The sequence below is a fragment of the Prionailurus viverrinus genome, chromosome B4 (assembly GCF_022837055.1).
Source record: "Prionailurus viverrinus isolate Anna chromosome B4, UM_Priviv_1.0, whole genome shotgun sequence".
NCBI classification, from domain to species: Eukaryota; Metazoa; Chordata; class Mammalia; order Carnivora; family Felidae; genus Prionailurus; species Prionailurus viverrinus.
Window position 1 is genome coordinate 27,785,565 of NC_062567.1, and position 26,128 is coordinate 27,811,692.

The following is a 26,128-nucleotide window of genomic DNA, read 5'->3' on the forward strand; positions in this document are numbered from 1 at the left end:
TCCAAGTTCTACTTGTGGAACTCCCACCATGAGATCTTGAGCAAATCACACCTTCCTGGGCTTTGGGTTTTCATCTAGATGAAGGACTAGATTTCAAAAATTCCTACCAGGACTAAAAAGCATCTTAAATTTAAGAACACCACAATAGACAAACACAAATAAGAATACATTTGAAACCTCAACTTGGAGTTACAAAATATGACTTTAAATATTTGACTTACTGAGTCTAGATGACTCAGTTGGTTAAGTGTCCAACTCTTTTTTATTATTATTTATTATTATTATTTATTTTTGAGAGAGAGAGAGAGTGCAAGCAGAAGAGGGGCAGAGAGAATGGGAGACACAGAATCCAAAGCAGGCTCCAGGCTCTGAGCAGTCAGCACAGAACCCGACGTGGAGCTTGAACTCACAAACCTCAAGATCATGACCTGAGCCAACGTCAGATGCTCAACTGACTTAGCCACCCAGGTGCCCAAGCATCCAACTCTTGATCTCAGCTCAGGTCATGATCTCACAGTTTGTGAGATCAAGCCCCTAGTCCAGCTCTACGCTGACAGTGCAGAGCTTGCTTGGGATTCTTTCTCTCTCCCTCTCCCCCTCCCACAGTCGTTCTCTCCCTCTCCTTCTCCCTCTCCCTCTCCCTCTCCCTCTCCCTCTCCCTCTCCCTCTCCCTCTCGCTCTCCTTCTCCCTCCCTCTCTCTCTCTCCCTCTCAAAATAAATAAATAAACTTTAAAAAATAACAAGTATTTGAATTACATAGAATAATGAATGACATCCTATTTCCTCTTCCACAACTTCACACTTGCACCTATTACATACAGCCTTCCTATTATGATTCATTAAGAAGGAAAAAAAATATTTCTTCCTGATTTCGTGAAAGGCCCATTTTAAATGTAATTCAGGTCAAAGTTTTCTTTTCTGTGTTGGGTGAAATTACGTAACTAACTCAGAAACAGGATTACAGAATGGGTAAGATAATAGCATTTCCAATAATTAATGAGTCTGGTTGTCTTGGTCTATGCAATAAACATTTCATACAGATCTGTATTTATTCTGTAGTCAAATATAGGCCAAAATGAGACAGAGGCTGAATAACAATTTTGATTTGTACATCATAGTGGGGGGAAAGCCCTGCCAATAGCACTGCTTAGCCTTGTTTCTATGAATTGCTTAATAACACTTAAGTGGCTTTTGAGAAATCGGATTTTCCCCACTTCTCCTCGGGCAGGAACCAGAAACAGGAAAAGCTCTAAATACAGTTAACAGAACACTTTCCTCCAGACTATTTCCTGAAGCTGAATACAGATCATAGGCCAGGTTGGTTCCTTTATTTTAATTTAACATCATCTTCAGATGAACACTTTTTAATAAGACTACTGTTTGAGTCTCTGATTTAAGTAGTGACTATTGATTGACTAGTTAGAACTTCCGTGTGCTATGAATTGTTCTCTAGAGGTGATGAAATGAGGAAATCAATGTTCTTATTTGTGTTTATAGTCAGTCTACAGAGTGAATTGGATCTTCAAAGGATATTTTAGAATGCCATTAGTTAAGGAATAAGGTTTTTTAAAAGCTAATCATATCAAGGCAAATGTTTCTTAAAATATTCCTAAATGTTCTGAAATCGGTGATGAATGTGAAGAGAGTCAGCCTTCAACCTGTTAAATATAACTTTCTTTAAAACAGGAATTGTCATATTGGTCATTGTTTCCTTGCTACCAAACATTTGCAAAGCAAAAGCCATCTGACGAGTAAAAGCATGGGCTTGAAGTCATATAGACTGGTTTAGCCCTCTCTGTGTGATCTTGGGCAGGTGGCTTAGTTTATCTAAATATTAGTTCCTTTTTTTTAGAGAGTGGAATAATAATAGTTCTTCTTCCTAGGATTGTAAGGAGGATTAGATAAGGTAATGTACAACATGATGTCTGGCTTACAAAAGGTAGCATCATAAATGTTGGATTACTACTGCGACTACCTCCACGACTATTAGTAGCACATAGGAGGTAGATAATAAATGTGGATGAAGTGAACTTTGGAAACAAGTTTACAGACGTCTGCTTCTCCCTGGCCTGTCCCTGGTGTCTCTTCCATGTCCCATCCTCACCCCCACTACTCCACCTTCAATCATTTGGAAGTCGGTAGTCCAAGCCAAGCCATTGTCTCTTGCATTTGATATGTTCCTCCAACTGGATTCACCTGAGCCTTTCTTTGTACTCGTCCCATGAAACTAACACTTGTCAGCTGACCTCATTTCTGTGGTCCATGACCATCAATTCCCTGGATTTAAACCCTACTTTGATGTGAATTCCTTTTGTGTTTAAATCCTAATCATGCTCAGCTTTAATCCTCTGTAGGCTCATTCTGTCTATAGTGGCTAAATCTTGGGACGCACTTCTACCTTTGATCTTCTAGTTCATAATCATCCATTCTCTTCCTCCAACACAGCCAGTGACAACTCCTCAGTTCTTCAACATTCTTAACCCTAGCAATATTTGTTCACACTCCACTATCCAGATTGGGACCACATCAGTACTCTGAAACACTCCCATTTCTACAAGTGTCCAACTATGAAATCCTATGCCTTCCTGTCCTTTAAAGTGAGGTAAAGAGTTCTTTACTCATGAACACTTGTATCTAGACTTCTCCCTTTTCTTTCTGGCCATATGGTCCTTCTATCCTCCCTTACCTCCTTCTCTTCTTCCCTCCCCAATCATTTCAGTGAATTTCTTTGCAGAATCTTCAGCTCACTTGTTTACTTGTCCATCTTCTCACATTGTGAATTTCTAACTTTAGGTAAACCCCCATAGCCCTGCTTTTTATATTTTGATCAGAGGCATCCACTGAGTGAATCCCTGAAAACATATATGATTTCCCTTTATTTGATACTCTGCTTTTCTTGGAAGTGTTTTTATTTATCTTTAATTTATTTCTTATCACCATTCCCAAAGTTGTCATTTATGTCTTTAAACCCTACCTTCGTCCTGACTTTCATAGGAATACTTGAACCTCTCCTTAACATACATACACACGCATGCACACATGCACACACATTTCTTTAATGCTTATTTCAAAAGAAGTATCTCTTCTTCTTTGCAAAACCAACCCATCTCTCATGTCCCTAAGCAATTCTTTCTGCTTGTTGTTGATTCTATGTAAATTCATTATTTCTTTCCCTTTCTATAATTTTTTTCTTGCCAAAATCAGTTTCCTTACTCTTTGCAAAGTATGCTCAAATCTGCCCATTACATAACTTTTCTCTACTTTTTAAATTTTGTTAATGTTTATTTTAGAGGGAGAGAGACAGAGTACAAGCAGGGGAGGGGCAGACAGACGCACACACACAGAATCCCAAGCAGACTGCAGGCTTCAAACTTTCAGCACAGAGACCGACTCAGGGCTCGAACTCATGAACCATGAGATCATGACCTGAGCTGAAGTTAGACACTTAACCAACTGAGCCACCCAGGCACCCCTATATAACTTTTCAAAAGTTTAAAACATTATCTCCTCTTTTGACTACTCTATTTATCTGCCATCATCTCTACCTTTCTAACAAGAGAAGTCTACATCTACCAATCACTCATTCTTCTACTCTTCCTAAAACTGCCTACACCTTCTGTTCCAGAATCATCTTCCATCTCAGAGATAATGAGCCATGAGTTCTCCAATTTCCAATTCCCATCCCCTTGATTTCTCTACAGCATTTGAAAATATATATCGTTCCCCTTGCTCCCACAGTGCTTCTTTTTTCTCCACATTCTTCTCTGTCTACACTTAGATGATTTCTATTTCTTGGCATTCTCCAAAAATTTTATTCTTGCTCCTCTTATTTCTCTTATTCTTTCTTTTGGCCATTTTATCTACTTCCACCACACCTTTGAGGGTACTGAATATATGCCTCAAGCTCACACCCAAGCTCCTGATCATAAGGCATATCCACCTGGGTGTCCCCAAACCTCCTTATTTACAACAAATCAAAGAGCTTTATTAATATATCTATTTGGGTAAGCTGATAAGAAAGCCCAGATGTTTCTCCTTTGGTGCTGGTGAGTTCAAATTACATGCAAAAATCCTTTCAATGGTCTTACCCCTTAATCACCATAAAAACTTCAAGTCAGGTTCACACGTCCTTGAGAACTGCCTTGTTCTCCCTCATAAAGCTTCATTATGTGAGTAATTAAATTCCTTATACCTCTTGGTGTGTGTGTGTGTGTGTGTGTGTGTGCGCGCGCGCGTGCGTGCATGTGGCATCATCAGTCTCGACATCAAAACCAAATTTTGGGGGGCACCTGGGTGGTCTAGTCACTTGAGCATCTGACTATTGATTTCAGCTCAGGTTATGATGCCACGATTGTGGGATCAAGTCCCATGTCAGGCTCCATGCTGAGCATGGAGACTGCTTAAGATTCTCTCTCTCTCCCTCTGCCCTGCCCTCCCTACTTGTGTGCTCTCTCTCTCTCTCTCTCTCTCTCTGTCTCAAATAAAAAAATAAATAAATGGAGCGAAGATCCATCCTGGTTCTGCAGAGATGTCAAGACATTTACTTTATTAACTTTCTATGTCTTATTACAAATGTCTAATTATTCTGCCACCCCCAAGTATTGCCTCATTAAATTCGTCCAACATTCACCATGAAGCTCAGATACATGTTCTTCTCACTTAGAATATTTCATTTTTGTCTGTTGCCTCCCAAGTAAAATTTTTGATCAAGAATTCAAAACCTCCCATGACTGAATCTCAACCAAAATATATATATTTTCTATTCTCCTTAAGGTACTATAAAATTCTACTAAATGGTACCATCTACCTTTCCTCAATAATCCGTGCATTTTCTACAGTTGGCACCTTGTTTTCATTCTATCCTGAAGATTAGATTGTCCTCATCCCTTTGCTTCCTGTCCAAATCCTAACTGAATAGATTAGCTAGGATATTTTTGGTTGCAAGAGATATGGACTCTGTCTCAGAATGGCAAAATGACAACATAATTTATTGGCTCAGATAATTTTAAAAATCCAGGAATATTTCAGGCTTTGGGTGAGGCTTGATGCAGAGGCTCATACAACATCCTCAGGATCCAGTTTTGTCCCTCCAACTCCAAGTTCTGTAATAAATCTAGCCCTATGACTTCACAATACTCAGACCAGGGAGAAAGTGGAAGGTCTTTTCCCAAAGTTCCTGAAAAGCTCTTGAATTCATTCTGATTGGATCATCATAGGTGACTTGTTAACCCTGGAACCAATAAGAGCTAAAAGGAAGAAAAGTATTGAATAGCTCTAGCTGGGGTTACATGTTCCATCTGTGGAACAGGAGGCAGAAGGCCACCCAGACCACAGGCACCAAGAGTGGCACCACAAGTGTGCCAGACCACAGGCACCAAAGGCTGGATTCCTCCAAGAATCTATAGATGTTACAGGAAGAAAGGGAAATGGGTGCTGGGAAGGAAAACAATAAATGTCCACTAGATTATCTGTCCAGACCCAGCTCACACGAGGGGAAAAAAAATTCCAACTATGTATGGTGATGGATATTAACTAGACTTATTGTGGTGATTAGTTTGCAAAATATGCCCATATTAAATTGTTATGTTGTACACCTGAAACTAATATAATGTTATATGTCAATTATACCTCAATAAAAAAAGACACGGCTCAAATTTCACTTCCTTAATGTATAATTCAACCATCAACATTGAAAATAATTTCTTTCTCTTCTAAACTCCTATCATATTCTTGTATCTACCTTTTCGATAATATCTGATAACACTGTGCTTTGTACATGACATTTCTGCAAACTCCAAGGGCAGAGATCTTTGTACTTGCCACTCTGTGCCCATTATAAATAGCAGGTGTTTCATAAATGTTTATTAAAAGATAAAGCTCCCCAATGAAAGTATTGGAATCAATAATTTTCATTAATAGTGGTCATTCCATATTATTTTTTATAATTTTACTAGTTATTCAACTTTGCAATTAGTCACTCCCTCTGAGAAAAAAATAAATAATCACCTGCAAAAGCTTGGAAGGTTTGACTAAAGTGCAGGTGAGCTTATAATATTCTCACCTAAGGGTATATATCAAACTAGAAGTGGTTTTCTTTCTCTTTTTCTCACTGTATTCTCCAAAGGAAAATGGAGTCATTTTAATGGACATACTCATAAGCAAAGGCATACTGCTATAGGCCTACAAATAATAGTAACTGCAAATATACCCTTAAAAACCTCTTGGACATCTTCTGATCTTAGCCAAGTGAAAGCAGCAGAATGTTAATGAGAAACTACCTGCATAGTACTTCTGGTAGGCAAAATTTCTTCCTGGGAACAAAATCTCTCCCACACTCCAAACTCTACTGAGTGTAGGGCAGACCAGGGAGAGAAGCTGAAAGAGATGGCTTCAAGGGAAGACAGAGGGAGCACCAGGGAACTGAGGCTGGACGTGCTATCTCCCAACTGACTGCTGTTCCTCTTTCCATCGTGAGCAGTCATGCCCCAAAAGGTTGGTTGGGTGAGCAAGAGCCATGGTGGGAAAGAACGCAGAATGTGTGGAAGAGAAATGACCAAAGGAAACAAGTTTGTGTAACTAAAGGTTATCTTCTTTAATTACTGTTACAATTAAAAGTATAAAACATGACAAATTAAATTATGAAATGTCCAAAAGATCTAAAAAATCATTGGTGTATCTCCCCCACAAAGCTAAAATAGCCACTAAACTTTTATTTTTCTCTGTAAAATAAACATCATTACTATACTCATTAATAGGATAGTGGCTGGTTTTAGCTCTTGAGGTAAATATTTAATCACAAAGGTGTATTTTCCATTCCATCTTGCCTTATAGTTGATCAGAGTAACACCACTTAAAAGTGTGTTTAAATTCCTCATGTGACCATTAACACACTCTAACACATTTTCTAATTTTCATTACAAATTATCACAAACACTTTAAGTGGGTTTTCTTCCCAACTGGAAACTCTATGCATGATATTTTAAGGTCCTTCCCTTATATCAACTAGCCTAGGAGCTAGCTGTAAACAATGTGAACAAGAAACAGACTCACCAAAATCTTTAAAAAGTTACTATTTCGGTTAACAACCTGCGTTCCCCTCCTTTACCACAACAGACCCTCCAGGTCTCTGATGACATTTGTTATTCTTTGAATTACTGGGAGTGTGAGGTAGCATTCTGTTAATATTCTTTATTAACTATTTTGAGGTTATACATGTTATCAGTTTAAATGACTAAATGAGTTCCAGCGAGGAGAGAAGAGAATAAGACTTTTATGGGCCGTTTTGTGGTGTTCTTTGTTTTTAATTATTTATAAGGCTAGTAAAATATATGCTCAATCTTGTGATCTCAATCAGAAATACAAGTGTCCTCTCATTGCTGCATGCCATTACTTCTTAGTTCAGTGAGCTTTACAGAATTTCATTCCATTTAAAATAATCTTATCTTACAAGTAAAAGTGACAGCTCTGAGTGAAAGAAAGACATTTCCTTGAGTAGAAGCAGTAATTATTTCCATTTTTCATTAAAGTAACCCATTCTGTAACAAGGATCAGAGGAAATAACTTAAATTATAAAATAAAATTGCCATTAAAGTAGAAATGAGCTAATAGAAGGAAACATATAAACAAGATGAATACACTTGAAAATTAAAAAACAAACAACAATAAACATAAATAACAAACAGTTTGCATTTCTAAAATACCTTGTATCTAGAAACCCTAGATATTCAAGATTCTAAGATTCAAAAGGAAATGAACAAATATTTATAATACATGGGAAGAATGGCAAAAGAAGATAGTATTCCCTCCAATCTTCCACAAAGGGAAATAGAATCAAAAAGGAAAACAAAAATTCAAGGAGTTTTTTCTGTTGTGCTCTTCAAACTTTAACATTCTTCTGAGAAGTGAGTTTTCTTTGAAGATATTTTTCTCTCAGTGGGTTTTCTATACTCCAAGAGCTCCCTTGGATTGAAGAGTAAGATAGGCTGGGTGTGGGGGCCAAAATGGTAATGTGTGTGTATTTTGGAAGGAATACACTCTTTTCTCACTCTGATTCATTTTTCTTCCTGCTACGGTGTTTCTGAGAGGAGGTCAAAGGCGGAATGGGGAGGAGGAAGTAAAATCCCTCCAGTCTAGCTACGGACACCTCCCATGAGTGACTTCAACCCATGCCAAGCTCATCTGAAAACGGAGAGGAGACCTGGAAACTAGAGCATTGCCTGGCTGTGCCAGGTGGTAGCTCTATAATAACTCAGTCTCCCCATGGCATTTTATCCCCATAGGCCATGACATACCTTTATTACCAGAATAAATTGTGGCTGTACTTTTTCCCACAAAGTAGAAACTCCGGAAATATCTGAATCCCAGGTTAATTTTATTTAAAAAAAAATAGGAATCTGTTTTTAAAAAAATCTCAAAATCCTCATTCAGGATTATGGAAATTTTATCTGTTCTTCTGGGTATACACACTTCCTAGGGGAAAAAAATGTTAAAGAAAACAGTTCTCCAAACAAAAATGAATGCTGATTTTGAGCATTCCGACCATATGTGGCAAGTGCTGTCACATCACAAAGCACTGCCTCTGCCTGTAAGGATAGAGCTGAAATGCCCTGTCAGGCACCAATTCAGACTTGAGGGTCATATTTCTCACATGCGAACTTGGAAAAGTCACTTAACTTCTCTAGGCTTTAAGTTCCTCATCTATGAAATGGAATTAAATTAGATAATGTAGCCTGGCACATAGTCAGTGCTCACAACTGTTCTATATTAATTATTAATCCTAGCCAGCAATCATTAAGAAGAACGGAGGAACACAGGAATTAAGGTTAAAAACTTAATGAAAGAAAAAAGAAAAATGGAGGAAAGAGGGGACATATTAGTAATAAAGAAGCAAGTCTCTCTAGAAACAATTTTAAACTCACAACAAATTTAAATTGTATAATGAGTAGTTGATCTTCCTCAGCTCAAAAGGAACTGAATGTAACACTTCTAACTGCAGTATCAAGTACAGGGAGCATGATAGATAACAGGCATAGGCTCAAATGCTTTTTTAATTTTTTAATGTTTATTTACTTTTGAGAGAGAGAGAGGCAGAGAGAGAGAGAGGGAGACACAGAATCTGAAGCAGGCTCCAGGCTCCGCACTGTCAGTACAGAGCCCAAGGCGGGGCTTGAACTCACAAATGGTGAGATCTGAGACCTGAGCCAAAGTCCGATACTTAACCTACTGAACCACCCAGGCACCCCAAATGCTTTTTTAATTCTCATTATGAATTCCTCCAGATTCTCATTAACTAATAGAAAAGGCAATCTACAGAATGGAAGATAATATTTGCAAATCATATATCTGATAAGTAGTTACTATCCAAAATGTATAAAGAAGTCACACAACTCAATTTCCAAAAAAGATGATATAGAAAATCCAATTAAAAAATGGCAGAGGACATTTGCAGCAACATGGATGGAACTAGGGTGTATTGTGCTAAGCAAAATAAGTCAGTCAAAGAAAGACAAATCTCATATGATTTCACTCATATGTGGAATTCAAGAAACAAAACAGATGAACATAGGGAAAGGGAAGCAAAAATAAGATTAAAACAGAGAGGGAGGCAAACCATAAGAGACTCTTAAATACAGAGAAAAAACTGAGGGCTGCTGGTGTGGTGTTAGGTGGGGGATGGGCTAAATGGTGATGGGCATTAAGAAAGGCACTTGTTTGGATGAGCACTGGGTGTTATATGTAAGTGATGAATTACTAAATTCTATTCCTGAAATCATTATTTCACTATATGTTAACTGACTGGGATTTAATTTTTTTTTTCTAAAAAGATAGATTTTTAAAAATGGCAGAGGAACTACATAAACATTTTTTCAAAGAAGACACACAAACAATCAGCCGGAACATGAAAAGATGCTTACCATCACTAACCATCAGGAAAAAGCAAATCAAAACCACAATAACAGATCACCTGTTAGAACAGCTATCAAAAAAAGATAAGAGGTAACAAGTGTTGGTGAGGATATGGATAAAAGGGAATCTCATGCACTGTTGGTGAGAATGTAATTGGCAAAGCCTTATGGAAAGTGGTATGGAGGTTGTCCAAAAAATTAAAAAATAGAACTACCATATATTCCAGCAATCCACTTTCTGGGTATGTATCCAAAGAGAATGAAAACAGTATCTCAAAGAGATATCTGTACTCCCATGTTTATTGCAGTATTATTTATAATGGCCAAGATATGGAGACTACTTAAGTGTCTACCAACAGATGAATGAATAAAGAAGATATGATATAAAGAAGATATGATTTCATACACACACACACACATATATATATATATATATATATATATCACAAATATAATGGGATATTATTGAGTGATTCAAAAATAAAAAAGAAATCCTGCCACTTAACAACAACATGAATGGACCTTGAGGGCATTATGTGAAATAAGTCAGACAAAGAAAGATAAATACTGTATGATATAACTTAGAATGTAAAAAAGACAAACTCACAGAGAGTCAACTGGTGATTACCAGGGGCTGGGGAGTTGGGGAGGAGTGGGGAGATGTCAGCCCAAGAGTACAAACTTCCAGTTATAAGATGAATAAATCCTGGGGATCTAATGTACAGTGTGGTGATTATAGTTAATAATAATAATACTGTAAGTCAGACAGAGAAAGATAAATACCATATGGTTTCACTTGCATATGGAACCTAAAAAAACAAAACAAAACAAATGAACTAACAAACAAAGCAGAAACAGACCCATGAATACAGAGAACAAACTGATGGTTGCCAGAGGGGAGGGAGTGGGAAGATGGGCAAAATGGGAAAGGGGAGTGGGAAATACAGACTTCCAGTTACGAAAAGGCAAGGCACCGGGAATATAGTCAATGGTATTGTAATAGTGTCGTATGATGATGGGGTGCCTGGGTGGCTCAGTTGGTTAAGTGTCCGACTTTGGCTCAGGTCATGATCTTACAGTTTGTGAATTTGAGCCCCGTGTCAGGCTCTGTGCTGACAGCTCAGAGCCTGAAGCCTGTTTCAGATTCTGTGTCTCCCTCTCACTCTGTCCCTGCCCTGCTCACTCTCTGTCAAAATAAATAAACATTAAAAAATAAAAATTAAAAAAATAGTGTTGTATGATTACAGATGGAGGCTACACTCATGAGCATAGCATAGAGTACTCCAATCACTGTATTATACACCTGAAACTAATGTAACATTGTGTGTCAATGGTGCTTCAATAAAAAATACTGTATTGTCCACTTGAAAATTGAGTAGATCTTAAATGATGTCACCACACAAAAGAAATGGCAATTATGTGATATGTGGGTGTTAGATAATGCTATGGTGGTAATCATTTTACAATATATATCAAACCAACATGTACACCTTAAACTTACACAGTGTTATGTGTCAATTATATCTCAATAGAACAGGGCAGAAGGAACCCTGTGAGTCAATCCCCTAGATTCCCCTATTGCCTATGGAAGGCTGTGGTTAGAAGGGACATTACCTCTTCTGCCAAGGGAGGGTACCCAAAGAGAAACCCAGAGAAAAGCCTGAGGATTGTAGGAATTCCAACTCATCTCTCTTATACATCTCTGCAGCCTTGGGCATGTCACTTCATTTTTTTAAGCAAGGCTCTGTTTCATCATCTATTAAATGGTGATTTTAGCAGGCTCTACTTCATTGGTTATTTCAAAAAGTAATGTAAACTCTAATGCTTGGCAAATAGTGGGCTTTCAATAAATATTAGCTGTTATTTAGTAATATTGCTTCTCTCCTAAATTAGAAAATCTAGACAGACTAAAAAAATATTTTTTCCTAATAAGGTCACTTCAAGGATGCTGCTCTTGGCCCCAAGCCTCCCCATTCCTGGACCTACCACAGCACAAGCCCTATACCAGAGTGGCTACGTTTCATACTACTTTCTTTTTAATGTTTATTTATTTTTGAGAGAGAGAGAGAGAGAAAGTGCAAGCAGGGGAGGGGCAGAGAGAGAAGGAGACAAAAAATCCAAAGCAGGCTCCAGGCTCTGATCTGTCAGCACAGAGACTTGAACCCATGAACCATGAGATCATGACCTGAACTGAAGTCTGACTCTTAACCAAGTGAGCCACCCAGGTGCCCCAGACACTTTCAAGTGAGACATCACTTGCCTTGTCTGAAATTTGAACAAGGAGTGAGCTCCTGGCCTTTGGTTATAAAACAGTACTCACCCTGTTCATTTTAGTACACCTTGACCCTTCCCACAAATCCTTTCCCTGTCTGGCTTGCATGCTAACAAGGATGTCCCACTGTGTGGCAATACCTAGAGCCACCATGACTTCAAAGTGAGGAGGAAAGCATTATAGCTTGAAGCTGTGTTATCTTTTAGCAGATGACTAGAGTCCAGAGGCAATAATCATTTCAAACTAGCCAGGAGAGGGAGAGCAAGAGAACTATAATAACGTAGTCAGGTAGCGGTTTCTACCTTATCAGCCCCAGCAGATGTAAACATGCGCTGACAATGCCACACCAGAGGGTAGGATAAACCTGGAATTAGAAAATAACCACCTTCAGGAGATAGTGGGCTTCCAAATTCGATATGCAATTGTAATATAGATAACATGGAAAAACAGATAATAAATACAGCTTTTAATTCAAACATGACCTTCAAAGAGCTTTTCCCTTAGAAACACAAATGAAAGGCCCCGAACCTTTGAAAGAGCAGATCCAAACAATAAGTATCCTCCCTAGTCCCCCCCACCACAACCTCAACCCCCGATGCAGGGCACATGGTAGACCACTTTTCTCAATAATGGCCTCGCAGCGTGCTTTTATCACATTTTATCACATATTCTAAAGTTCTTTATCACATTGGAAAGATATGCTTCCTTTACCACATTTTATCTCATTCCAAAGGTATCTTATCAATATTCACTGGGCGAGCCTGCAAGTATTTCTAAATGACAGCACAGACCAGTATATGATAAAACGGGAACATTGCTGTCACCCTGATGAGCTGGTGAGATACACAGAATGTGGCCAGCCAGAAACATCGGCTGGGCTTGAATGAAGTGTCAGGATCATCTGTAACGTGGCAGGGGATGATGCATCACTGAGCCCAGAGACCCTCCCAAAGACGAAGAGGACCAAGCAGTACAAGGTCAGAATGATCAAAGTCCCTGTAGGAGTGGCTTCTAATGGCAGCCAGTGTGTGCTACCCACTCTCCTTGAGAGGTGAATGAGCCTCCACATTGACGGTTTCTCTCCTAATGCCATATTTTATGGGTGCCAGAGCATTTTATTTGAGCTGAACTACAGAGTGCGGGCCTCTCAAGGATCATGTGGGTTCTTCCCACTATGACATTGAAACATAAACTGTTTCTGCTCCCTAACAGTTTGTAAATCACATAGAAAATCCTTCCATAGAAGCCCCTTCAGTGTCCTTGATGTCTCAATCACTCCCTCTTCTCTGCCCCATCTCTGGTTTCCATTCTGGGATTGAGCATTTGTGTCTTCTGTAGAAATCTCTCCATGGGATAAGAGGGGTAAATATGTAGCTTGCTTTCTCGAACAGGCGTTCAAACATTCAACCGCTTTACTAATTTCCAACAGCACTGTCAAACATAATTTTTAAACAAAATCATATGCATGATCTGGTTAAGAAGGACTGTTACACAAAGGACTTAAATTCCAGAAAATGTAACAAGATACACATTCTCATTTCTGAAGTTAAGACCTAAAAAGAATTCTGTGATTAATAGAAAACCATAAACTCGATCTGTAAAAAGTAATAAGAATTTGAGAGTAATAATGAATATATTAATTGATAGAAATGCAGATAAAGTGATACTGTTTGGAAAACTTCCTAATCTGATCTGTCAAGTGCTTGTAGACCAGGTGCAAAACCAGCCAAAACGTTGTAATGTTACAGATGACCTAGAAGGCAGGTCAGTGACCCCAATAGACACCAGGATCCCTTTTGCTGGACAGAGGAATAGCAATTCACAACCAATTGAGCGGAAATTATTTCCTCTCTGGGGCAGTTGAACTAGCATAACAAAATCACGAATGCCATGACTGGGTTAGCTTAGATGTTTCAAAAACAATGCTAATGATGTCAGGGTTGCAGGGTCAAACCCCATATGGGCTCATTGTCTTTGGGGAAGGAGAAATGATGTTCCATGGCCAGGGTGGCTTCAGGAGCAAATGTCTCTGTTCAAATGGGGACCCAACACCAGGACTTCACCAAACTCATCAGGACTTCTAGAAAGGCAAGCAGTTCAAAGGACAATGTCTCTCTTCCTAATCATGCCCACTAAGTATGGTCCCTGAAACAAAGGCACAGGCTGTGATAGAGTCTTATCAAAAAGAATACAAAAGGACAGGGCAATGATATGTTTTTACCTTATATTATCAAAGAAATCAGAGGGAAGAAAGTTGAAAAATCAGGGCCAGAAGCCTGATTGCTTTAGGAAAAGGGTCTCCCAAAAATAAACATCTGATAGAATGATCACTAATGATCCCTAAGAGGAGAACAAGAACAATTTTAAAAGGCCAGTGTGGTCACACAATTTGCTCCGAAGAAAGGAAAGTCTCTCACAGGTGCTTCCGACATTCAGTGAAACTCACTATGAGGGGCCCATAACTGAACTCCAAAACCTTAACACAGTCTCCCCATTCCACCATTGAATTGCACAACCACTTTGCAAGATAAAGCAATTTTAAGAAACATGGCCCTTTCTTTTTGGATATGATGCATTCTAAGTATAAAGCACAATTGCCATTCAACATATGACTGGACATAATGAATAAGCACAAAATTGTAAAGTAACTTACTTATCCTATTTTTCAGTTCTTTCTCTGCATCATTACTAATTAAAGATTAACTACCACTTCTAAATAGAAGTTTGGTGAGTCAGCTCCCGGAAAACAAATTATTTCAACAGCAGCAACATCAAAGAGCTGACAGTTTAGAATCACCACCAGTTCAGAATTCAACTCTTTTCTATAAATATGTTTAGACCATGCTTTCCTGCCAGGCTGCTGAATGTGCCAAAAACAATCCTTAATTCTATTTAAAAAAATGAGACTATGGAAAGGGACGTGTTGGCTGCCCAGGCATTAAAAATGGCTATGTTGGATTCTGAACGCTAGCTTTCCTCCAATACAACATTTACCAGCAAAAGGCCATTCTTAAAAATGTGAGATAGAACTGATGGGGATGTCAGAAAACAAGCAATGGATATAAGGGAACAGAATAAGATTTGATAGCGAAGCATGAAAAATCTGTTAAGTATGTCTGTGAAAAAGTCAATAATTCAAACCTCAGTTTCCCTAAAGGATTACCCCTATCTTCAGACCTACAAATAAATTCTCTGATATTTTGCATAGCCTTGATGATCAAGATGTACTATGGGAAACAACACAAGCCCTCTCTCAGTCCTGGGCCATCTGATGGTACTCCAATCAGAAACTGGTTGGGGGAACACTACTTCCAAATTAAAGAGACCTTCAAGACATAGGCCCAGAAAGCAAAGCCAACAGAGAAATTCAGACACATACCTTTATAAATCAAAACTATAATTTGATGAATATTCTTCAGATTGTTTTCCTTGATAACATAGTTCTAACTCTAATGAGGAGAGAAAAGGTCAACAGCCAAAAAGATAGTGCTGACATGTCAGAGGCTCCAAATAATCAACCTAAAAACAACAACAACAAAAAAAAGCCTAGGTTTAATAAGGAAAATGAGAAATGTATTTAAGCTTTTCCTGTTTTATTGTAAACTGAACAATTCACTCTCTTGGCATCTTACTGACTGTCTGCTAGATACCTGGACAGAGTGAGGCTTTCTACAAAGGACTCAAGCCAGGAAACTTTACTCTATGCATGCTGACCCATCTTGTCCATCAAGCCCTTCTGACTCATTGTGTCCCTGCCATCTGACTTCTGCCTCAGCTTTACTCAGTCCCTTCTAGGAATGTGTGATTGTTGACCTGATGTTCAGGGAAGACAGATAAGGAGCAGAAGGGTTGATTCTGGGTCTGGCATCCTACACAATGAAGTCTCCTAATAATCTTCAAGTCTTTTTCCTGACCAGCCCAGCCCAAAGTCACTGCTCTCTTCCTTCCTTCCCACCAGCTCTTATCTCTAACATTCACTTGTACCCTAACTGGTAGACTAAGCTGGCTGCTTATGTAAATGTATCATTCTTTTAGTGTGGACAGTAAACTAGTTGACACAGGTACCATTAAAATGCGAAAACATAAGTGATTAATGTCACTCTCCCAACTCCACCCAGAACAATACCTTGTATAGTAAAGAATCAACAAATATCTGCTAACTAAATATATATATGTAAGGCATTTTGTTAGATAGGCAAAACTTCATTACTCAACTACAAAGTCAGGTATTGAAATTAGTTGATCTTTAAATTCCTTTTGAACTTTAATTGTCTATGATTCTTGTTCATTAATTTGCAATCAAATTTATACTAAGGTTTATCTTTGCACAATATATAAGAAAAAAGAGTTTGCTGGGGTGCCTGGGTGACTTAGTCAGTTAAGTATCCAACTCTGGATGTAAGGGCTCAGGTCATGATCTCACAGAGATCAAGCCCCATGTCAGGGTCTGTGCTAACAGCGCGGAGCCTTCTTGGAAATCTCTCTCTCTCCCTCTCTCCCTGCCCCTACTCTCCCCCCTACCAAAAAACAAACAAATAAACTTTAAATAAAAAAAGAAAAAAGTATTTACTGATGAACTAATAGAGTCTAACAAACAACACTTGGAGACAATAGTTAAGCGAAAGTTTTTGGTTTTGGTTTTGTACTTCAGGTCCATCTGTTTGGTTCAAATTGATAAGTTCATTATAAATCCTTCTTACTCACTTTAACAACTGTTGCCTATGATGCTTTAAAACAATAAAACTATATTTATTAAAAATATAACCTATGGCTCCGTGTCTGGATTCCTGAAATGGATTTTACCCCACCTAATTAGTGGCAAAGTCAAGCTTCAGTCACTGATTCATTTCCCCAAGCCCTACAGCATTTAAAAAATACTAGAAGGGGGAAATATCCAAACCATCTCACTAAATTGGTTATTCAAGTTGCCATTTTTTTATCTGCAAAATCTAATTGTTTATTCATAGCCAATTTAATAAGTACCAACTAAGAGGCTATTACTTTTTTAGGCATTGTACTACACACTAGAGTCAAGAAAAATTGTCTAGATAAAAATTTGTGTCTAGATAACAATTCAGGAAAGGTAGGCAGAATTATGCAAGCAGCTATGATTCAGTGTCCACATGATACAGAAGACTAGAATGCTCTCCTGGCATCAGGAAAATCTCATGAAAGAGAAGCTATCCCAGGTGAAGTCAGAAGAAATAGAAGCAAGTAGTAAGAAGTGATAGTTTTGTCAAGGCATACTTTCTAGGCAGTAGGAATTTGTCATATAACACTGAGGAGGTAAGAAAGAATATGTTGTTAGAGCAACAGTTTTAAGTTTTAAGCTGACCTGGAGTACAAGGGTATAGAGAGGGGAGAAGTGAAGTAAAAAAAAAGAAAGAAAGAAAGAAAGAAAGAAAGAAACCAACACACCAGAGAGATGAGCAGTCATAAGATCATGCCAAGATCTTGTAAGCTATATACTTTACCTTCTGGGTAATGGAAAAACCCACCAAAATAAATGATGAAAATGGTATAAAGTTGTAGTGTGGAGAATAAATGGAAGGTGGTCAAGACTTGGCACAAGGAGAAAAGTTAGGGCACGAGAGGTTGGTATTCTGGGCCAGAACAGTTCTGGAAATAGAGAGAAGTGGTTGGACTTCCCAGATATTGAAGAAACATATACAGAGTCAGTGATTGGTTGAATAGGGGGTTAGCAGGTGGAGAAGTGGAGGATGATGGTCAGGGTTCTAACTTAGGTAATGGATATATAGCAGCAGTCAATGAATGAGAAGAAAGAAGGTGGTGGTTTTGTGGGGGCATGAAGAGGATGAGTAGAAAGGGCAAGAAGATAATATACTGAGCTTTCAGGTTGTTGAGTTTGATATACCTGTGGAACAACCATTTGGAGAGGTCCAGCAATTGGCCATGTGCTTGTGAAAACCAGACAAGAGCTCAGACTTAGAGGTTGGATGTCACTGGTGGATAGAAACAGAAACCTCAGAGGAGGAGAGAACAGAGACAAAAACCTACTTAAACAATAATATTTAGTAATGATTAGAAAAAGAGGAAGTCATAAAGAGGACTGAGTGGGAAGAGTTTGAGAAGTAGAATGAAAACCAAGTGAGTACAGTCCCATAAAAGCAAATGAAGAGAATATTTCAAGGAGAAAACTATTGATAGTGCCAAGTACTACTGATAAATGAAGATTAAAATATTACCATTGGGTTTTTTTTAATTTGTTTTAAGTTTATTTACTTATTTTGAGAGAGACAGAGAGAGAGAGAGAGAGAGAGAGAGAGAGAGAGAGAATGAATGAGGGAGGGAGGGAGGGAGGGCAGAGAAAGGGAGAGAGAATTACAAGCAGGCTCCACACTGTCAGTGCAGAGCCTGATGCAGCACTTGTGTGACCTGAGCCAAGCTCATGAGTCAGACACTCAACTGACTGAGCCACCGAGGGGCCTCAGGACCATTAAAGGACAAAGAGATCATTGACAGCCTGGCTGAGAACAATTTAGCAGAATGATGGTTGAAGGTCAAGTTGTAGAGACCTCCAGACCTCTCTGCAGTGCTATAAGCAGCCAACCATGGTTGCCCCCACTAATTTCCATTAGTATCTGGGTTCTGGCATTCTGCTAGCTTCCTTATTCCATCCCAGATGGATCATTTCTTCAATCATTTTGCTTCTGCTCACATCCACTGAGCATGAGCACCCTGCAAACTCCAGCTCCAGACTGCTCTGCTCCTCGGCACCCCCCCCACCCCGTTCCTCTCTTTTCCTCAACCTCAGTCAGGAATGCTATCTTCATACCTCTATGGCTTCCATGGTTCAAACCTTAGCTCCTATAGCTACCTCCCAAGTCTCTGGATCTCCTTCCCTCCCTTCCTCCCCTTCAACTCCCTCCCTCTCTGTCTCTGGCAGAGACCTCTGTGCCTCACACCACAACCACAGTTATCTGTGTCCTTTGCTTCTGTACTTTCATCAACTGAAAGCATCTTAAACTCAAGATAACCCAACTGAACTCCTTCTTCACTGGCCTCCTCCTCCTCCCCACCCTCAGATTCTCTATTCTCCCATTTCCCCATTTCAAAACAGGGAAATAATTTTTCACTTCTTTCTGGTCCATGCATGCAATTTTTTGAGAAATCACATCTACCTTATTTTCCCAATTTTACTAACATCTTTCCCTCCTTCCATTATATATCTGCCATTCTAGTTCAGGCCGTTCTTATCCTTTCCAATAGTAAAACAGGTTTCTAATTAGTCTTTTTACATTCTGCCTCTTGAATATGCTATACATTTTGGTCTAAGGTTCAACTCCAATCATGTTTATCCTGCTTAGAAACTTAATGTCTCCCCATTGCCTGGTGAATTAAGTATACACTTTTCTGATGTGCCTTCAGAGCCCTCCATAACTTAACATTTTATATCCTACCTTTCCATGTACTGTTCTGCTACCTTCTCTGTAAGTTCCAAGCCATGAGACTACTCACCCTTCAGCAAATTAAACCCACATTTCTCACCTGGCTTCTGTCATCTTGCTCCTCTCTGGAAATCCTTCCTTTCCATGAGGCCCATCTCCAATGTTATCCCCACCCACCGTGAACTCCCTTTTAACAATACCCCAAAAGATTCCCCCATCAAAAAAAAAATCCTCACAGTATTTTTTTTTTAATTTTTTTTCAACATTTATTTATTTTTTGGGGGACAGAGAGAGACAGAGCATGAACGGGGGAGGGGCAGAGAGAGAGGGAGACACAGAATCGGAAACAGGCTCCAAGCTCTGAGCCATCAGCCCAGAGCCTGATGCGGGGCTCGAACTCATGGACCGCGAGATCATGACCTGGCTGAAGTCGGACGCTTAACCGACTGCGCCACCCAGGCGCCCCTTACAGTATTTTTATTGTACATTTCTTGTGGTACTCACTGCTTCTATTTTAATTACAACAATTTGTATCTTGAAATTATCACCCTCTACTCAACCCCAAATCCCTATAGGTCAAATCTACGTCTGCTAACCTGGCAGGTTTGGTGGGAAGTAATTGTCTGTTGGCAGTAATAAATGGGATTCCATTGCATATGGGTAAGCATTTGTTAATAAGAGTTAATTTTTCCTTTTCTAGTGGGCATCTAGAACAGAGGTCCCAAATTGGCAGCTGGAGGCTGAATCTGGCCCACAGATGTGTTTTGTTGAATCTGCAGTTATTTTTTTAATTGAGTCAACATTTTTAAATGGAATATTTTATATAAAATGCCAGATTTCCAGCTTCTCTGAAAGTAGAGTATTCTGGCAACAGTGAGCCCATGTTCACTTCTGACAGTAAGCAACTGAAACTGGGGCCTACCTGCTCCCCTTAGATCCATGTGTACTGCTCACTTCATTTCACTCCCCAGCTCTCCCTGATCCAGCCTCTTCATTGATGTTTCTATTGTGTCCCATGAAAGCATCTGAGATTGCAACCCCTGGTCTAGAGTCCTTGCATGGGCAATCTGTACACCCTATGTTGAACCATGTTTCTAGTTTAGGACTGTTTCTGGAATCAAATTTGAGGGGTAAATGAATAGAATCACGGCATTCATTTTCCCTTTGGTGACAGCCCCCATCCTTGTCTGTACCCTATAATGCTCTCGGGTTTCCAGCTGGAAAACTCTTCTGTGTAATGTGCTATGCTCTTTTCTCATCAAAATGTACCTGCTTTCTAATGCAAGCTGGATGATTAACATGTGTTCCAATGTTAATGAATTAATAATGATATTTCCTGCATGAGTATAAGTATGACAAATCTGTGTCAAGAAAGATGTGCTACACACACGCGCGCGCACACACACACACACACACACACACACACACCATGGCAGACATCACAAATCACAGTTCCCTTTCCAGCTATTCCAGACATGTCCTCAGAAATTATCTCAGTACAGCACTTTAGGAAGCTGCCACCAATGGCTTAGAGCTTGCACTAAAGCAGGCACCCTGCATCCTTCACATATATCACATCTTTACTCACACAGCAGGAATGAGTGGTGGACAGAAGAGGTGTCATCATTTTCATTTTGGAGATTAAAAAAAAACTGATTCCAAGAAATCTGTTGCTTGTTCAACATGAAGTAAGATAAAGGTATTTGAGATAAATTTAAAATCCTGCCCTAGGAGGATTTTCAAAATCAGTTCCCCTACAGGAAAGGAGAAGAATGACATCATCTCACCAGGAAAAGATTTAGAGCTTTTAGTTGATTTTAACTCGAAAGGAATAAAATCATGATGTGGCTCCCCAAAATTTCATGCAAACTTAGACACTCATATAGCAAAAGCAGTGATGTTTCTGCCCTTTCAATATTCTTAGAGCACCTGTGGTGACCACTGTAAATATCCTGGTTGCTTTTAACAGAAATAAATACATTGGAGACAGACAACAGGGCATGAGAAGAAAGGCTGAGGGGATTGGGGGTGTCTCAGGAAAGAGAAGAAGCAGTAATCACATAAAAGATACATGAAAGTTGACCTGGACTCAATAAAAGAAGGACATGAAAATGAATACTGTTGCTCACTTTGTGATCCTAGTTATTAGAAATATTCAAAGTTTTAGGACAATTTCATACACTGGGTACATAGCCTTAAGATTCCTTTCATTGCTAGCATTCTGGGCTTCCATGTAAGGGTCACTTAGCTAGGAAGGGCTGAAGCCAAATTTGCTGATTCTTGGTCTGGCACACTTTCGTCCATACTATAAGACTTCTCAGATAATATATTTGCATTTTAACAAAGAACATCAATGCCTCAGAGCAAAGGAATGTGTATGTGGTGAATTTGAACAACATGACAAGCCAGAGCAATACAATTTCTGCTCCTTTATTTTACAGGGTAAGTTATCCTTAGTCCTCATATCATACCTCACATCTTTGTGTCTTAACCTATACATAAGCTCAATCCTGCCAACAAAACTATAAAATGCCAGGATATTTGCCTTCCAAAGAACTCACAAAGTTTCAGGGTAAATTTAGCCACTAACTGTAATCTTCGGGTGCCTGGTCCTTGGCTTTGTGTCAATAAATAATCTACATTGGGGGGTTTTGGCCTACCTTTGTGGTGTCTGGGTTTGTAGGAGTAAATCCACAGACTAGGGGGGGCTGTGCCAGGGTGGGAGTGAACCCCATAACAGAAAGTTATTACAGTGAATGGGGCCTGTGGACAGAGAAGCAAGACCAGGGCTCTCCCCAGATGGACAGGCCTAGATCTGAAAAGAGCTGAGCCAGAGGGCAAGCAAAAGAGCACATCACTGGAAGCACCAATGAGAGTACAGTGTTATTTGCTTCTTTTACTACAATTTGTTGTGGTTGGACTTTTACTGAGATATAACTGACATATAACATTGTTTTACACAACATAATGATTTGATACACATATATACTGCCAAAAAATTACTGTAATTAATTAACATCCATCTCAGTGGTTACATTTTTTTTTCTTGGGATGACAACTTCTCAGATCTACTGTTACCAACTTTCAAATACATAATACTGTATTGTTAATTATAGTCACCATTACCTCCCCAGAGCTTACTTACCTTAAATTGGAAGTTTGTAGCTTTTAACTACTGCTACCCATTTCCCCCACCCTACCCCACACACATCTCTGGAAACCACCAATCTGTTCTTTGTTTCTATGAGCTTGTTTTTTGTTTTTTTATTCCACATGTTAGTAAGATCATACAGAACTCATCTTTTTCTGACTTATTTCATTTAGCATCATGTCCTCAAGGTCCATCCATGCTATCACAAATGACAGGGTTTCCTTCCTTTTAAGGCTGAATTATTTCTAATATATATATATATATATACACACATATATATATAACATATGTATATATATAACATATGTATATATATATAAAATATGTATATATATATATATATATATATATATATATATAACATTTTCTTTACCCATTCATCCTTCAGTGGATAATTAGGTTGCTTCCAAGGCTTGGCTATAGTAAATAATGCTGCAATGAACATGGTGGTACAGATTCTTTTCCAGACAGAGATTTCATTTCCTTCAGATATACATCCAGAAATGGAACTGCTGAATCATATGGTTATTCTCCTTCTAATTTTTTGAGGACCCTCCATACTGTTTTCCACAGGGGCTGCACCAGTTTATATTCCCACCAATAGTGTACAGGGTTCCCTTTCCTCCACGTCCTCGCCAACACTTGATATTTCTTGTCCTTTTGATGACAGCTGTTCTAACACGTGTGAGGCAATATCTCACTGTGGTTTTGGTCTGCCTTGCCCTGATAAACAGTGTTGTTGATCACCTTTTCATGTACCTGTTGGCCATCTGTATGTCTGTGCCTTTGGAAAATGTCTATTCAGATCATTGGCCATTTTTAAATTAGATTATTTGGGGATTTTTGCTATTGTATTGCATAAGTTCTTTATATATTTTGGATATATATCCTTTATCAAAATATTTTCTCCCATTATGTAGGTTGCCTTTCCATTGTGTTGATAATTTCCTTTGCTGTCCAGATTTTTAGGTTGCTATAGTCTCACTTGTTTATTTTTGACTTGTTGCTTTTCCTTTTCAGTGTCAAACCAAAAAATCATTGCCAAACCATTTTCAAGTTTCCTCTACAATTTTTATGGCTTCAGGTGTTATATACAAGCTTTATGTTCATTTTGAGTTGATTTTTGTGCATGGTGTAAAATAAGGGTCCAGATTCATTTTTTGGTATGTGACTGCTGGTTTTCCCAGTACAGTTTACTGAAGAAATTATTTTTTCCCATTGTACATTCTTGGCCCCTTTGTCATAAACCAATCAACCATATATACATGGGTTTACTTCTGGGGTCTTTATTCTGTTCCATTGATCTGTGTGTCTGTTTTTATGCCAATACTATAGCTTTGCAATATAGTTTGAAATCAAGAAGTGTGATGCCTCCATCTTTCTTCTTTTTCAAAAATTCTTTGGCTATTTTTATAGTACCAGAAAAATTTGGAATTCTTTTCTACATCTGTGAAAAATGCCATTGGAATTTTGATAGGTTTGGTTTGAAATTGTACATCACTTTGGGTAGTATAAACATTTTAAAATATTATTTCGATCCATTAGTACAAAAAATCTTTCCATTTACTTCTGTTTTCTTCAGTTTCTTCCATCAATAGCTTATGGTTCTCAGTGTACAAATCTTTTACCTCCTTGGTTAAATTTATTCTCAGTTATGTTATTATTTTTGATGAATTGTGAATGGGATTATTTTCTTAATTTCTTTTTGTGATAGTTGATTTTTAGTGCATAAAAATCAACTGATTCTTCTATGTTGATTTTGTATCCTCCTGCAACTTAATTGAATTTGTTTTTTAGTTCTAACACTTTTGGTAGAAACTTTAGGGTTTTCTTCATATAATACTATGTCACCTGCAAATAGAGACAGTTTTGCTTTTTCTAATTCAAATTGGATGCCTTTTATTCCTTTTTCTTGTGTAATTGCTCTGACAAGGACTTCCAATATTATATTGAATATAATCATTGAGAATGTTTCTGATATTAAAAAAACTTTCAGCTTTTCAGTAATATCTATATTAGCTGTGGGCTTATCATATATATGACCTTTATTATGTTGAGGTATCGTCTCTCTATAGCCAATTTGTTGAGAGTATTTATCATGAAAGGATGTTGAATTTTGTCAAATGCTTTTTTTGCACATATTAAAATGATCATATGATTTTATTCTTCATTTTGTTGATGTAGTGTATCATATTGATTTGTGGATGCTACACCATCCTTGTATCCTTCAAGTAAAACCCACTTGATCATGGTGTACAATCTTTTTAATGTATCATTGAATTCAGCTTACTAATATTTGATTGAGGATTTTTACATCTATGTTTCTGAAGGTATTGGCCTATAATTTTCTTTCCTTGTAGTTTTCCTGTCTGCTTTTGGTATCAGGGTAATGCTGATGAGTTTGGAAATATTCCCTCCTCTTCTACTTTTTGGAAGAGTTTAAGGAAAATTGGTATTAATTCTTTAAATGTTTAGTCCTGGAATTTTCTTTGTTGGTAAAGTTTTGATTACCAATCCAATCTCCTTACAAGTAGTTGGTCTGTTACAGATTTTCTTTTTCTTTATGATTTGGTCTTTGTAAGTTGTTCATTTCTAGAAATTATCCATTTCTTCTAGGTTCCAATTTTTGACATATAATTAATTGTTCATAGTAATTTCTTAGATTTTTTTGTATATGTGTGGTATTAGTTATAACATCTTCTCTTTCATATCTAATTTTATTTATTTGACTCATCTCTATTTTTCTTGGTAAGTCTACCTACAGGACTGTATATTTTGTTTATCTTTTCAAAAAATCAGTTTTTAATTTCATTGATCTTTTCTGTTAGCTTTTTAGTCTCTACTTCATTTATTTTCACTGTGATCTTTGTCATTTCCTTCCTTCTACTAACTCTGGGCTTAATTTGTTTCTCTATTTTCTAGTTCCTTGAGGTATGAAGTTGTTTATTTTAACTCTTTCTTTTTTTTAATGTGGTACTTATTGCTATGAACTTCCCTTGTGGAACTGCTCTTGCTGAATCCCATAAGTTTCAGTATGTTGTATTTTCATCTTCATTTGTCTTGTTATTTTTTTTCTCTTTTGATTCTCATTTGACCCAATGGTTATTATGGGCATGCTGTTTATTCTCTACATATTTGTGAATTTCCAGTTTTTTCTTGTAATCTATTTCTAATTTTATACCTTTGTAGTCAGAAAGATCCTTTATATGATTTCAATCTTCTTAAATTTATTAAGAGCTGTTTTGTGGCCTAACGTGATCTATCTGGAGAATGTTCACATGTACTTCAGAAGAATGTGTATTCTGCAGCAGTTGGATAGAATGTTCTGTAAATGTCTGGTAAGTCCATTTAAGCCCAATGTTTCCTTATTTATTTTCTGTCTGGATGATC

General features: G+C 38.1%; 1 protein-coding gene across 1 annotated transcript in view; it reads right to left on the reverse strand.

Moving 5' to 3' along the window:
• Nucleotides 1-434: 434 nt before the first annotated feature.
• The window catches only part of LOC125170442 (dynein light chain Tctex-type 1), a 28,468-nt gene continuing 2,774 nt past the window's right edge, over nt 435-26,128 (reverse strand). Inside the window, exons 2-4 of the mRNA XM_047867076.1 lie at nt 18,113-18,117; nt 13,372-13,376; nt 435-446 (exon numbers count right to left, since the gene is read on the reverse strand). The gene's annotated coding sequence lies outside the window, so the exon portion shown is untranslated. The remainder of the gene's footprint in view (nt 447-13,371; nt 13,377-18,112; nt 18,118-26,128) is intronic.